The 11,155-nt window shown below is 38.4% G+C and overlaps 1 pseudogene; it reads right to left on the bottom strand.

Annotated features, from left to right (window-relative positions):
* Positions 1-224: 224 nt before the first annotated feature.
* On the bottom strand, positions 225-9,562 carry LOC121102004 (annotated as a pseudogene).
* Positions 9,563-11,155: the final 1,593 nt, after the last annotated feature.

The following is an 11,155-nucleotide window of genomic DNA, read 5'->3' as shown; positions in this document are numbered from 1 at the left end:
GATATTCTCAATGATCCTCTGTTGAAACCTGCACATGGGGTCAAAAGGTGAGGACCCACAAATGCTAGGCTCCCACAAGTTCTATGCATAGGGATTCTCCTCTTTGGAGTCTAGGTTTCTGAGTAAGGAGCCTCACCCACAGATTAAATCCTCAATTTTTGTTTTCTCAACAAGTAATCAAGTAAAACAGTGCTAAATGGAGAGTTTCTTTTCTTTAGTGAAATCTAGGAGGTCTGAGTGTTCCTGGAGCCCCCATGGGGATGTACCATGGGCTGTCAATTCTTTGAATCTGAGTATTCCCTATTACAGAGTCTATGGGGGTCAATCAAATTTTCATAATCACTGATATCTGATGTCTCAACTCTGTCTCCTGCTGCTTTTTGGGAAGGAAGAAGGTCTTCCTTACTTCCAGGATACTTCAGTCTGGCTTTGGTGGAAGTAGAGTTCAAAGAGCCCATGATTTGAGGTCCAGGCATAAGGATACAACTTTCTATGGGAGAATGACTCAAAGTACTTTCTTGATTGTATGGGTGCAACCAAAAGAGAGAGAGAGAGAGAGAGAGAGAGAGAGAGGAGGATCAGAGGCATCTGTATCTCCCAGTGTGCTTCTACCTTCAGCTACACACCTACTTATCCCATCTGAGGACCCAACAAGGGTTCCAAATTTTCAGATAGCATCTGTCTACTTAGCGTCATCACCTGCTATGATCTTTTGTTCTATACATTTTCTCTCTGAGTGATTTGTCTTCTTAATATGTTCACTTCTGCCTGACAAGCTTCAACAACTATCTCCATCTTCCATATCTGCATACACTGGCTCGTGTGAAGTGTGTTATAACCTATAAATCACCCTGTTGTCTATCATCATCCCATCCTTGTCAAAGAAGTCAGTACCGTGTTCTTTAGTAACTTTGGCATAACCCTGGGCAGTATTTATGACCGAAGGCACTTTGCACTCACGCTAGCTAGTATTGCCAAGGTTGGGAAGAACAAAGGATTTCCAATTTGGTCTAAAGAAAAGGCATTTATTCTAAAGCATGAGTGGGAGTGTTAGCGACAGAGATGAAGCTGAAGGGAAAGAAGACAAGATCCCGCACACAGGGCATGCAGGGGAGCTGCTCATGGATAACCTGCTCTCTGCATGTTTCTACTGTATGTTTCACTGGAAGCTGTACCACCAACAAATTTATTTCTCCAATCTTTAAGGATCCCATCCAAACTCTGTTCATTAATTTTGCTTGCACAGTCATAAAAACTCAAACGTTTTGAACAAGGAGATGACGGGTTTCAATTGTTTGCGAAAATTTTGTGCTGTTGCTTTGTGAGTCACCGGTGCTAAAGGTTTCATGTTGTCTTATCTCCTCCAGCAAAAATCCTTCCTCGAATGATCCCTTACAAATAGCAGTCCCCAAATACAGTCGTGCTTAGGCTGGCACCTCCATGGAGAGGGTCAGTCATGTCCTGGCAAGAAAGGGCAGAGGGAGGGCGATGAGGCTCTGGTTGACCCAAGCCTGTGCTTGGGACTCCTGAGTCCACATGAAGTTGGATCCATATCCACACTGACTCATTACAACAGTGTGGGGCCCCCAGTGGTCCCCATAGGTGTCTATATATGTAGATTTCTTTAAACATGTATTTATATACATCTTACATATTTATCAATTCCATTTAAGTTTCTTCCTCTTTTTATAGAGGTTTTAAACCACTTAAATCTATTCTTCTAATTGTTATTTAGATGTCATCTTCTGTAATTCTATTTTATGCTCTCATTTTATTATTGCTTAATAACAGAATAAATCATTTTATAATGTATCACAAGTTTTGAAATACAAGAACAGTCTTTTTCCATACATATCTTTGAAAAAAGAAAATGTGACCACTTTTATAGCTTCTCTTACCTTCTGACACTTATGTACTTTTATCTTAAAGGTAGAGTCCATTAATTTTCACTTTCCTTTTTTCCCTTTGTGTCCTGTTTTGTTCCAGCAGTTATACAGTTAAGATTTCTTCATCCTAGCTTTCCTTTTGGTGTTCTGTATTCTAATTTATTTTTATTAGTCTTTTTCCTATCTTTATGATGTTATTTAACTAAATCCAAATATTTCTTCTTAAAAACAACAATCATGTTTAGTGCATAGTCCGTTATTGGTACAGAATTGTACCTGTGCTTTGAGATACCAGTGTTACCTCACCCTTGCATGTTCATCATTGACCCCAGGAGTCCTTTTGAGATGTCTTGGGACATATTGAGATATAACCTGCACAATACATATTTTTACAAGACTAAAGAAAGATCAATTTAGATAAAATAGAAACATGTACTGAGTGAACTCCGTGCTAGGAAAATTCAAAAAGACAAAAGACGTTGCTGAGTTCAGTGTGGAATTTCACCTCTTAAGATGCTGGATCACACCTGCTAGTGCTTTATGCAGGGAAAGGTATTTGGATAAGTTATTTAACCAGTATTTGTTTAATAGGTTGTTCTATTATATATTGATATTGAAAATTAAAGTTAAAAATTGTTAATGTCTTTTTGTAGTAGTTTACATTTATACATTTTACTTGGAACATAATAGGCCTTTTGGATTTCTCTCAAGTCTCAAACTTGGGAATTTAGTAACTTTAGTTCTAGAATTTTTTCTTTTTTACCATTTATATTTATTATTCTTGCTTATGTATAGTCATCTCTCTTTATTCTGTGTTCTTCTCTGTTGACTCCTATTACTCACATAGTATATTCTCATTCTCCATCTTTTCTTGAGATTATTTAAATACACTTTTAAAATTATTCCAGCGTGCCTTCTATTTCATTATCTGATTTTCTTCAGAGACAGTTCTACCATTCTACATTAAATGTTTCCAATGCTGATTTTATATTTTATATCTTAGAAATCACTTTAGTCTTTTCTGGGTTCATTGATAAGACCCGGTTTCAGTTTGCTAAGTGTTGGTATGAGTTGTTATTATAAAAGTTTCTAGGAATTCATGTGAAAGTTTCTCTTTAGGAGTTTGTATTACCTTTGGTATTTTTGAAATTTCTCCTTTTTGTTTGCCGCTTCAGAATATTTTGTTTGTTTCTTTATTTTAAATTGAGAACAGGTTTTCTTTAAACCAATACACTCTACTAATTAGCCTGCTTACTTCTGGGAAACAGAACTTGAAACAGACTTAAAAGCCCCAATGTTTGGAATGGGGAAGTAGACCAACTTAAGAAGTTTCCTTTACTTGCTTTCAAAACTCAAATGTTTGCAAAACACATTCCTGAATTTTTTAAAAAATTAAAATGCAATTCTTGATTTCTTGTTGGCAATTCTAAAGCCCAAGAAGAGCATTAAGAAATGAATAGAAATGTACGTATATGTGTTCTTACTGGAAGCTGTATGTTAAAATGTACCGAGGAGCACACTCATAGCCCCAGGCTAGTAAACAAGACAAGCAAACAAAAACAAATTTTCAGCAACAGTAGAATGAATAAATAAATTGTAGTATGCCCATAAAATGGGATATTCAATAGCAGTGCTACTAAATGTACCGCTAATAATTCATGCACCCACATACATAATATTGAGCAAAAAATGTCCAGATGCACAAAACTAAAACTCCTCTGTGGTGATGAGAGATGGCGTGGTGTCACCTTTGGGAGAAAAGCTATGACTGGGAGGGAACACGAAGGCCACTATTTGGGAACTGGTAATATCCTACTTCTAGCTCTGGAAAAGGGTTATATGAATACGTTCTCTTTGTGAAAAGTTATTGAGAAATATATTGTGATTTCTGCATTTCTTTGTATGCATGTTATACTCAATAGTTTATTTTAAAAATGAGTGGGATGCCACTCATTATCTGTATTTACCACTAATTATCAGTAGCTAATTATCTGCATCATCTGTAATGAATAGGTTATCTAATGATAACATATATCACATGCCCTAGAACAAGAATAAGTGTTGTGCCTTAAAGATAGGTTGAGAAAATTTTGAGGAGGAATCAGAAATGGCTTCATAAAGGAATGGATGGTGTAGAAGATTGATGGGTGCATAGAGAGGCAAAGCGTGATGAGATTAGTTAAGACACTATTGCAATACTTTAATATCACATCTTAGTATTAAAGGGCTGAGCATTGTGCCATGAGCAGTTAGGTGATTCATAAATATCTGCAAAATGTGAACAATATTGGGCCGAATCTTACCTTTGACAATAAATTGAGTTACCACATGGGGAAAAGAAAGTACAAGCTTTTCTTATGAATTATACTAATTATCTTCTGGGGAAATTCTGGATATAGGCCTAGGTTTGGGGGATTTTGATTCTTATTAAATAAAAATACACGGGGCTAAATGTTGTTTATATAGTCATTAGCATGTTGGAAATGCGGAAAATGAGAAGCATCACAAAATTGACAAAACACGTGTAAATTGCATGTTGTGCAGATTTCCAGTTCAATGAACTACTAGTTGATTTATCTTTGCATTTGTGTATTTTGATAAAAAGTACAGTGACATTTTAGACAGGCAGATGTAAGAAAATATGAGAAGAAAAATTATATGTACCAAGTCTAAGGTGACCTCTCTACAATGGTCTAAATCTATCCACTTATCCACTGAAACAGCACTTGCGACAGAGGGTCTAATTTCACTTTCAGCAGCATTACTCAAAGAACAAACAGAAAAGCCTAGCTAGTCCACTAAATGTGGACTTCATCAATCAGCTAGCAAACACAACCATGTCTAAACCAAGTCAATGATGATTTCTATCGGGTCGGAAAGCAGAAAATCAAATATAAAGCGGCTCTGGATTTCAAGAGGAGCGAGTTATCTGAGGCCAACTTTCCATAAGTATTCTTTCTCCCTGCAAGAGATATTATCGGTTACCACAGGGTAGACAACGCTGTCCTCTTCAAAGGAATTTGGAAAATGATGTCACTTACAACAGATAAACTGTGAAATGCAAATGAGGGAGGGAGCAGATGTAGTAGCAAAAAAAGAAAAGTATCATTAAAAAAAGAACTTCAAAATTAATTCTTACCTCATGTAGCTACGACAAACGAGAAGCCATGGAGGGGAGATAAAGAAGGAGACCAGTGGGCTGAGACTGGATACAGGGAGACAGTCACGTCAGCAGAAAGCCATGCCCCCTGTGCCATTCCCACTCCTTCTTCATACTTCCCAGCTTTGGCACCCTACGCAAATATGCACCTGCCTCGCATATTTCCATAGATTTCCTCCACTCTCCAAAGAGGCTTGGAGAACTCCCCGAAGAGAAATGGCGGCGGTGGTGGTGGTGGTGGTGGCGGGGGGACTGGCAACCTGGTTAAATAAATTTGTTTTATTGTAATCTCGGTTGCAAGTCAACAAAAGTAAATGAGGTGGATATGAAAAAATGGAACGGATCGATGTGGGAAAGAAAGGTCATGCATATTTAGTGAAAATTTTCTAGCCTTACTATATTTGCATCCCGCCACAAAATTAGTTTCTAGATTCTCAAGTCAAAACTGTGCCGAATCACCAGCATTCTATAAACCAGAACAAATCTCTCTTTGGTAGCATCAGTCACCCAGCTACGTCATTCAGATCAGCCTGAAGGCCATGGAGCTTCAGTTTGTAGCACACAGCACAATTCTTACCCAGACAAAGCAGAGACTTTTAGGGCAGAAGCCCTCCAGGGAAGGAAATACAGTAATATGTTTTTGTTTCATTTTGTTTTGTTGGAGTGGTTCATTCCTGGGCTCTTGTACTCAGCTGTTTTTAAAAAACAAAGCAAAAACAAAAAGACACCACATGACCAGAGACTGAGGGAATAAGAAAGAGAAATGCTCACATTGTTTTTTGTTTTGGGTGGGGGGATCTATCTTATATCTATCCCCAGTACCTAAAACAGATGCAGGGAGCTAGTGCTCAGTATACATGGTCCGGGAGGCAATGCATCTAGCCTTGTTCGGTATGCATTTGCTGTATGACCTTAGGCAAGTCATTTCCCTCTCTCAACTTCAGTGTACCCTTTGTAAAGTGTGGTTAGTAATAATACCCCTTCCTGGGATTGTTTCAAGAATGTAATTAGATAATGCCTATGAAAGCACTTCATGAACTCTAAAGTGCTCTGCAAATATGAGGGATAAAAGATTGGAAAGCTGCCTCTGGGTGCCTCCTTCTCAAATATGCCCAGATATTAACATTTTAGTGGTGAAAAAGGAGCGCTAATATTTCTCATTGGCACTTTTCTACTGCAGAAGGAAGTAATCTAAGTAGAAGGAATATATTTTTCCTTGAGACTCAATAAAGCTATTTTCATTTTAATTGGAAAATTGTGGCACATAAACATTTTTATTTTCCCTGAATTGGCCCTTTTGGGGAAAAAAATTAAAAGTTGCTCACCACTTGTCTAATGGAAAAATCTGAAAGACTGTCCTGGTCTTGCCATCACCTCTGTCTGTGCGACCTTGCACAAGCTACTGCTCTTCCCATCAATCAGCTCTGTACAACAAATATTTATATAGCCCCGAACAGACGCCAAGTTCAGTGCTAAGCTCAGCCTGAGGAACAAAGAAAAGAGCAAAAGACATAGCCCTTCACACCTAAGAAGTTTACAATTGGACAATTTGTTTTATCTCCCGAACGGAAGCGGTAATCACCGTGTTATCCACCTGCCAGGCTTGTTACGAGGATGAAAAGCTAGTACAGGAGAGTGCTTGGCACAATTGAAAAGTAGTGCATACACGCAAAGTGGTATTACTACCAGATAGAAAACCGCCGGCAGCATCGAGATGGTTAAAGAATACTTAGCAGAGAAAGGTGGAAAAAGGATTAATATTTATAGAGCTTCTACTCCATATACACAGAGATCTACATGTATTATTTCATCCATACAGCACAGGTTAGGTGGATATTAATTGCCGCTTTTGACCAACGGGGAAACTGAGACTTCTACCAGGTAAAAGCACGCAGCTAACGAAGCAGACCCACTGCAAAGACTCTACAGAAATTGTTGATGTAAACTGAGTTGCTTCAGAAACCCACACAGATTTGCACCAGGGAAAGAAGTCGTCCAAACCTCACAGGCAGCATAATCAGCTGTAGAAATGGCTAAAAACATATTTTTTCAACTTATATTTTTAAAAGGCATTTGAAGGAAAGGAACAAATTGAACTAAATTAATATGGCAGCATAAAAGAATCAAAAAACGTATCATTATCCTTTCTTAACCCCCTAAACATTACTCAGGTCTAGAATAATTTTTATTTAAAAGCAAAACAAATACTCTTTCCTGAATCCTTGAGTACTTGGAATGGATGGCAAACTGCACATTTCAGTACTCACATCATTAAAAGAATCATTTAGAGGGGGCTTCTTAAAATCAAAATTTCTGTAGTGCTTTCTATATGGATTAGCGTACCGAGCAAAATACAAAAGGTAGCTTAATGCCCAGATATATTAAAATCAAGAGCTTAACTTCTAATATCCTCTCTCCAATCAGGTATGGATTTACAAAACATTTTACTATGGTTGTTATTTTCCTTAGCTAAGACTCACAACTAAATCCACCAGCCTGAAAGATTGTTGAGTTATATTAGTATGATTTTCAAAATTTATTTCCAACCTATATAGCAGAATGAGATAAACTCTAGGGGTATGCAAAAGCTGGAAACTGCTTAGAAGCAGCTAACAGGAACACATATAAATCAAGCAGCCTGGAATTATAAATATGTAATGACTAGAAAAAAAATGTTAAATGATTGGATCTCTTGCTGACCTAAATGGCTATGAATTAACACTTCTCCCTCACAGCGGGAAGAGAACTACTAATATTTATCTAACATCTACTAAATGTTAGACCCTGTGGTACATGCTTTTTATACGTATGTCATTTACCTCCCACAAAAACCCTGTGAAGCAAGTTATGTTGTCTTTATGTTTTAGCCAGATGAAAATTCCAGATGATATAATTGAGATTTAGAATTCAAATAATGGTCCAAAAGCACACAACTAATAAATAGCACCAAGATTCATTTCGGAGTCTCTCTCTTCACATGTCGATGTCCTAAGTCCCTCTTGCATGTTAAGTACCTGAGAAGATCACGTCTCTTCTCTGTGTGCCATTCGCAAATACAGAAGCCTCGAAAGCCCAGTAGAGACTCATTCATTCATTTAACAAATAATTATGAAGCACATGCCTTCTGCTAGGTCCCGGGGTGAACGAAACCTTACATGGGCTTTGTTCTCATGGAGTTGATTTAGTCGGAATTATTCTTCATTTTGAACCAGAGGCATCTCAAAAATAACCCAGAACTGAAAAGAAACTAGACTCTATATAGTGAACCAGATATATGTAGTCTGTCACCCACTGTCTGGTGACTCAGGCTAAATAGGAAGCACACGGAGCCCGGTTGTGTCATCTACGAAACACGGATACTAAAAACTGTACTATTTACTTTAAGGTGGCATTATGAGGAATAAACCATATAATGCATATGAAACTACCATGAGCATTTATACACACACACACACACACACACACACACACATACACACACACGAATGTATAAGGATTAGCATTCTGTTTACTAAGGAAAAGTAATACGTCTTTAGCATATAAGAAAAGCAATTATGTGACACGCTGGCAAGTTTTTACAAGATTGCAAAGACTTGAGGCTTCTGCTCATGGAGACAAGCAGAGGGTTAAAGCAGGGGTAGTTTGCAGCAAAACATGGGACTGGAGAAATGAACAAGGGGGAGAAGCAGCAGACATAAATACGTTTGGAGAGGTATTAAGGAATGTGGAATTTTTCCTTGCGGTAAAGCAACTGATACTGAGAGGCTCTGATTCTGCGTTTAATTTTGGCTTCGGGGCAGGCAAGGAGGGTCACAATCAGACCTGCCTTTAAGAGACACCCCACTGCTTTCTGGGTGGGCAGTGAGCTGGCAAGGTAAAGCAGGACGCTGATTAGGACGACGTTGAAACCTCTCACGTAGCGCTCTTGCTGAGTTACCAAGACCGATGACTGAAAGTAAATGAGTGCTATAGATATAAAACCATGAGCAGAGTAAACAGTTTGCCAAAGAAATGAAACACTAATTGAAAAGCCAGGAGAGTACTGAGCAAAGTGAGGAGGGGCCCAGAGGTGATTAAAGTTGTATCCTCCGGCTAGGTGTATAGGTTCCAGATTTGACTGGAATAAGCTACCCCTACCCACCCCCCAAGGCCTCCCAATTACCCTTTGTGTTCAGACTGGGGGGAAAGCGCGATTGCTGCCCTTTGGGTAAGTGAAACACATGCACCATCTGTGGGACGGTCAAGGCTAACTGGATGCAACATTTGCTTAGTGGGGCAGGGGTCTTAGCTGCCTGAGAATTCATTAATGACTTCCAGCCCTGTTTCTGTCATCACATCCACGCTACTCAGAGCAGCTCCTCTCTGCACACAGTGCTGCTGTAGGGCGAGGTACTTCTGGCTCCCACAGGAAAATAGATTTATTCATTTTTGTGGTATCATCATATTAAACAGCTGGTCACTGCTTCTCACTGTCTCACTTCTCATACGCTTCTGCTTTGTCAGCCGTAAGTCCCATGGTTAAACACTGTGAAAACCAGAGGAAACGTTATAAAAGCAGCTACGTGGATGAACAAAACATTATAACCCTCTGCATATAAGTGAAAAATCCAACAATTCACTTTTCTGCCCTTTTCCAAAATAAATTCTAAAAAAAATGTGCTGATATAAAGCCTCATATTTGAATGATCTTCATAGTTATGATGACCATCTGTCTGATTTAATTCGTGATTTTAAAAGGTGTATATATTACTTGGGAGATCAGTTATGCAACTGGAACGTGGAAGTTAAAGAAACACTCCAAAATTCACAGATCGATTTAAAAACTGTTGGTACTTAAAGGCAGGTCACCCGACTCCAGGGTATATTGCCAACTCCTAGACTAGGTGTAAAGGCAGGCTCTGGTTAGCTGAACTGGCCACGTGATGAAACCATACAGTAGGTCTAAGGCAATCTTTGTTCAAAGTCAAAATACCATATGTAAGTCTTCCCACTATTACCTTTGTATCATCTGTGGACTTTTTTTTGATATTGGGTTGGTAACAATAATATAGTCATAATAAAAACAATAATAATTGAGCAGCTGTGGCATAATGGTTAATAGTAAAATGGCAGCAACAATAGTAGCAAGGTGATCAACCGGGCAGGCTCTGGGTGACACGGTCTAGGTTCAGTGCATTGGCTCCAACAATCTTCAACTATATGTATGAGCTTAGGCAACTGAGCTTCTCTGTTCTTCTCCTTTTTTTTTTTCAACTCTACCCTTCAGGTGTAAGAAAAAAATAGGCATGGGGGATCATAACAATACCATCTAACAGAAATTTATTATAAGCATTAAAAGAAGTAATCCGTATTAAGGATCTGACACATGGTAAACATTCAGTAAGTGTTACCCACAGTCATTATTTTAAAAACATATGTATGTATCTATATTATTATATTGTTAAAATATTATTAGTATTATTATTGTAATTATTGCTATTATTATCATTATTGTAACTGCTTTCTGGTTCCCAACAGTCCCATGAGATAGGTAGTGAATAAAGCTCTATAATTATTCAGCTATTAAGGAACTGAGTCAGAATTTGAAACAGAAATGCCCAATACCGAAGTCCATAAAGCCTCAGTTATTGGTTTCCTATTACTCCTATAACAAATTACCACAAACTTAGCAGCTTAAACAACACAGATTTATTATAATACAGTCTTGTAGACCGGAAGTCTAGCATGATCTCACAGGGCTAACAAAGTTTAGCCAGCTGTGTCATGTGCCTTTCTGTCTGTGGGGGAAAATCCATTTCTTTGCTCATTCAGGTTCTTAGCAGAATACAGTTCCTTGTGCTTGTCAGACTGAGGTCCCCATTTCCTTGCTGGCTGTCAGCTGAGGACAATTTCCAACTTCTAAAGGCCAGTCATTCTTTGTTGCAAGGCTTTCTTCTTTCATGGGCAATTTGAGCAAAAGAGGGTCAAATATCTCTCATGCCTCGAATGTCTCCTGCCTATTCGAACATTACATTTCTCTGACTCATCTGCCTTCCTCTTTCATTTTTAAGGACCCATATGATTATGTTGGGTCCGTGCAGATAATCCAAGGTAGTCTTCCGATCCTAAG

Source organism: Ursus maritimus, unplaced genomic scaffold, assembly GCF_017311325.1.
Source record: "Ursus maritimus isolate PB19 unplaced genomic scaffold, ASM1731132v1 scaffold_12, whole genome shotgun sequence".
Taxonomy (NCBI): domain Eukaryota; kingdom Metazoa; phylum Chordata; class Mammalia; order Carnivora; family Ursidae; genus Ursus; species Ursus maritimus.
Note: the sequence above shows the minus strand (reverse complement) of the source record. Positions and strands in the feature narration are given on the sequence as shown.